General features: G+C 45.3%; 1 non-coding gene across 1 annotated transcript; it reads left to right on the top strand.

Moving 5' to 3' along the window:
* Nucleotides 1-4,611: 4,611 nt before the first annotated feature.
* LOC138987067 (U1 spliceosomal RNA) lies at nt 4,612-4,775 on the top strand. Its single transcript, XR_011463530.1, has one exon. It is a non-coding gene; the product is annotated as a U1 spliceosomal RNA (small nuclear RNA).
* The last annotated feature ends 519 nt before the right edge of the window (nt 4,776-5,294 follow it).

Genomic DNA, 5,294 nt, shown 5'->3' with positions numbered 1-5,294 from the left:
ACTAGCTTTGAAGATGAAAGTGGCCTATGAGAGTAGAATGTGGGCATCTTCTAGAGGCTGGACAAGGCCAACAGATTCTCCTCTAGCATCTCCAAGAAGAACCACAACCCAACTGTCACATTGATTGTAGCCCAGTGAGATGCACCTTGAACTTCTGATCTCCAGAATCATAAGATAAGAAATGTGTGTTGTTTTAAGCCACTAAATATGTAGGAACAACTCACAGTAGCAATAGGAAACTCCTACAGTGGACCTCGGTGAATAAAGAATATTTAAAACCAGTTATGGTGGGAATTTGTTACCATAGCTTTAGACCAAGTACTCTATCCCCAGAAATGCAAACTGTCAAACTGCTTAATTCTCAGTGTGGAAAATGTAAATAATACTGGATGAGGTACCAACCATCCCCATATAAGAGGTTGAAACCTCGCTTGCACTCAGGGATAAACGTCTAGCATGCTCCAAGACAGGATGGTGCATGCCTGGTCTATTTGACACAGGGTTGCAGGGGCTGGGGCACTGAATTTATAATGTTCTTCACTGGGCTAGCTACAGGGCTATATCTTTGTTATATCTTGAGCAACTACTATCTGAACCCGCCTTTTCCTTGATGAGGAATTTTCCATATTCTGCAACTTCTGAGGATCACACACTTACTTAGTTTTCCGAGGGGCTAAGATGTGGATCTATTACCAGGAACTGGCCACTCCCTATAAGTAACAACTACTCCAGCATTTAACAGGTGAGAGACACAAGGAGTAGGCCCTGGGAAAATTCTTTCTGGCCACGGCCACAGAAGAATCCCCCCACCACAAATCTTCAGTTTAACAGCAGCCAGGTGCAGCGGAAGGCATGGACCCACGGGTGGTGTCTATGCCCAGGCCCAACAGGGTCAGCGCTGCAAAGCCATAGGGTTTGCCACTCAGCGGAAGGCACCAGTGTCCTTTCCATTTGGTTTGTGGGCTCGCTTTCATCAGCCTTTTTTATTCCTCCCACTTTGTATAAATTCATTCTCCACTTTTCTGGAGATTCTCTAAGGTATTACTAGCCCTGGATTAAAACTTATGTCAGATGAAAAGAGCCAGAATCTATTTCTGATGGTTGCAGAGAGAGAAATGGGGGGTGGGGGTGGGGGTGGGGAAGGGAGGAAGAAAGCAAGATTCTTCCTGGAAGCTAACTGCGTGCTGAGTTCCTTTGGGGTTCACCCCAAGATTTTCCAGCAGTCACCTTCCCCCTTAAGCCAAAGGCACCTCAAGGATCAAGTTACTCCATTTCCCCTTGCTCTCTGGTCAGAAAACACAAGCTGGCTGTCTTCTCCAGCCTCCCACTTCTCCGCCCTCAGGTCTAACCCAGTCTCATGCAGTAAGAGAAAACAAATAAACAAACCTCACTCTCCAAGCAAACAGGCCATCTTTCTTGCCCTTATTTTAGTCATCAGTTTCTATTTCAGAATCCTCATGTCGTGTATTCTGTATGGTAAGCAAAGGAAAAGTATTGTTCTTGGGATATCGTGAGAATGAGACAGGAAGAATCTGCACAGAAAATTAGTCCACCCAGTAGCACTTTGAGTTCAGTTCATTTCATTCGTTAAGTCGTGTCCGACTCTTGGCGACCCCATGAATCGCAGCATGCCAGGCCTCCCTGTCCATCACCAACTCCCGGAGTTCACTCAGACTCACATCCATCGAGTCAGTGATGCCATCCAGCCATCTCATCCTCTGTCTTCCCCTTCTCCTCCTGCCCCCAATCCCTCCCAGCATCAGAGTCTTTTCCAATGAGTCAACTCTTCGCATGAGGTGGCCAAAGTACTGGAGTTTCAGCTTTAGCATCATTCCTTCCAAAGAAATCCCAGGGCTGATCTCCTTCAGAATGGACTGGTTGGATCTCCTTGCAGTCCAAGGGACTCTCAAGAGTCTTCTCCAACACCACAGATCAAAAGCATCAATTCTTTGGTGCTCAGCCTTCTTCACAGTCCAACTCTCACATCCATACATGACCACAGGAAAAACCATAGCCTTGACTAGATGGACCTTCGTTGGCAAAGTCATGTCTCTGCTTTTGAATATGCTATCTAGATTGGTCATAACTTTCCTTCCAAGGAGTAAGTGTCTTTTAATTTCATGGGTGCAGTCACCATCTGTAGTGATTTTGGAGCCCAGAAAAATAAAGTCTGACACTGTTTCCACTGTTTCCCCATCTATTTCCCATGAAGTGATGGGACCGGATGCCATGATCTTTGTTTTCTCAATGTTGAGCTTTAAGCCAACTTTTTCACTCTCCACTTTCACCTTCATCAAGAGGCTTTTGAGTTCCTCTTCACTTTCTGCCATAATGGTGGTGTCGTCTGCATATCTGAGGTAACTGATATTTCTCCCAGCAATCTTGATTCCAGCTTGTGTTTCTTCCAGTCCAGCATTTCTCATGATGTACTCTGCATAGAAGTTAAATAAGCAGGGTGACAATATACATCCTTGACGTACTCCTTTTCCTATTTGGAACCAGTCTGTTGTTCCATGTCCAGTTCTAACTGTTGCTTCCTGACCTGCATACAGATTTCCCAAGAGACAGATCAGGTGGTCTGGTATTCCCATCTCTTGAAGAATTTTCCACAGTTTATTGTGGTCCACACACACAAAGCACTTTGAGATGTAACCCTAAATCTGTATGTTTATACACATGAAATATACATATGCTTTTGTCTCTGTACTATTTCTATTCACTGTTTTACAACTTATTTATTCCTTAAAAACTTTTGCATCAGCATAACACACGATCCCTAAATTTCTCTCCTCGGTGTGCAATCCAGCACGAAAGGTCAGACTCTGAAGAGGCTGGCAAATCCGTCTGTATCTCCATGTACATGTATGGCTGAGTCCCTTCGCTATTCACCTGGAACTACCACAACATTGTTAACTGGCTATACCCAAAGAAAAAGTAAAAATTTTAAAGTGAAAAGAAATAAAACCCGCCTATGTCAAGGCTGTATATTGTCACCCTGCTTATTTAACTTCTATGCAGAGTACATCATGAGAAACACTGGACTGGAAGAAACACAAGCTGGAATCAAGATTGCCGGGAGAAATATGAGTAACCTCAGATATGCAGATGACACCACCATTATGGCAGAAAGTGAAGAGGAACTCAAAAGCCTCTTGATGAAGGTGAAAGTGGAGAGTGAAAAAGTTGGCTTAAAGCTCAACATTGAGAAAACGAAGATCATGGCATCCGGTCCCATCACTTCATGGGAAATAGATGGGGAAACAGTGGAAACAGTGTCAGACTTTATTTTTCTGGGCTCCAAAATCACTACAGATGGTGACTGCAGCCATGAAATTAAAAGACTCTTACTCATCGAAAGGAAAGTTATGACCAACCTAGATAGCATATTCAAAAGCAGAGACATTACTTTGCCAACAAAGGTCCATATAGTCAAGGCTATGGTTTTTCCTGTGGTCATGTATGGATGTGAGAGTTGGACTGTGAAGAAGGCTGAGCACCAAAGAATTGATGCTTTTGATCTGTGGTGTTGGAGAAGACTCTTGAGAGTCCCTTGGACTGCAAGGAGATCCAACCAGTCCATTCTGAAGGAGATCAGCCCTGGGATTTCTTTGGAAGGAATGATGCTAAAGCTGAAACTCCAGTACTTTGGCCACCTCATGCGAAGAGTTGACTCATTGGAAAAGACTCTGATGCTGGGAGGGATTGGGGGCAGGAGGAGAAGGGGAAGACAGAGGATGAGATGGCTGGATGGCATCACTGACTCGATGGATGTGAGTCTGAGTGAACTCCGGGAGTTGGTGATGGACAGGGAGGCCTGGCGTGCTGCGATTCATGGGGTCGCCAAGAGTAGGACACGACTGAGAAACTGATCTGCTCTGATCTGATGTCTCACTTAAAGGGTGAAAGTTATATCGCTCAGTCGTACCCGACTCTTTGCAACCCCATGGACTGTAGCCTACCAGGATCCTCCCTATATTGGATTTTCCAGGCAACGCGTGAGTCTGAGTGAACTCGGGGAGTTGGTGATGGACAGGGAGACCTATCGTGCTGCGGTTCATGGGGTCGCAAAGAGTCGGACACGACTGAGTGACTGAACTGAACTGGAGTCGGTTTCCAATTCCTCTTCCAGGGGATCCTCCGGACCTAGGAATCGAACCCGGGTTTCCTGTATTGTAGGCAGATGCTTTACCGTCTGAGCCACCAAGGAAGTCCAAGGTCTCTTCTATCGTTGTAAGTAGGTCGATTACCAAGGTTGATGAAATCATGACGTCACTTCCTCGTCACAGGGGACTGGCCATTGGTCCTGTGGACAGGGGTGGGGCGGGGCTTGGGTTGAAGGAGAGGCGCCGCCTTAGAGGTCTTCAATGGGGTTGGCTTATGTAAATTTTGCAGCGAAGTGGTACTGTTCCCGGCGAGTCACTTCCCTCGTTATGGAAATTTTCCTGAGATTTTGTTTGATTTTTTTTAGAAGAGTTATTTGGAGGGCCTGAGGCATGGAAAAAGAGAGGGTTCAGAGGACAGTGGAAGAGTCGCGGGGAAACGGCAAAGTCAGCGTGTGTGCACAGTGAACGTGTCTAAAGGTGTGCGGGGGACCAGGGGGAAGGTCATCTCATACTTACCTGGCAGAGGAGATACCATGATCAAGAAGGTGGTTCTCCCAGGGCGAGGCTCACCCATTGCACTGCAGGTGTGCTGACCTCTGCGGTTTCCTCAAATAGAGGAAACTTGACTGTGTAATTTATGATAGTGGGGGACTGCGTGCGCGCTTTCCCCTGATAACTAAGTAATAACTGCAGACTTTATCTATGTTTCCTTGGTGGTGGTTAGTCACTAAGTCATATCCGCCTCTTTGACCTCATGGAGTGTAGGCTGTTAGTAGGCTCCTATGTCTATGAAATCTTTCAAGGCAAGAATACTGGGTTTCTTCTCCAAGGAATCTTAAGCCAGAAATCACACTTGGGTCTCCTCAGTATATGCCCAAGCTCAAGTTATTTTTCTAAGTGGGAGAGTTGGAAAAGACAGATACGCTGGGGGCAAAGTAAAAATCAGATATACATATACAACCAAGAATGTCTTTTTTTTTTTTTTTTAGGTTCTTTGTTGTAGTAGGTATGGGTTTGCAACTATTTTCTCCCCATTTGCTTGGTGCCAAAAGTTGTAAGTTATCTTTAAGAAACTGAATGAAGGGGTGTGATTACTTTTGAGACACGTCAGGCAAAACTTCTATTGAGATACTTGCAGTTATTGTTCACTCACTCAATGATGTCCGATTGCTTTGCAAGATGTTTGCTAGT

Source organism: Bos mutus, unplaced genomic scaffold, assembly GCF_027580195.1.
Source record: "Bos mutus isolate GX-2022 unplaced genomic scaffold, NWIPB_WYAK_1.1 CTG568, whole genome shotgun sequence".
In the NCBI taxonomy this organism is placed as follows: Eukaryota; Metazoa; Chordata; class Mammalia; order Artiodactyla; family Bovidae; genus Bos; species Bos mutus.
Note: the sequence above shows the minus strand (reverse complement) of the source record. Positions and strands in the feature narration are given on the sequence as shown.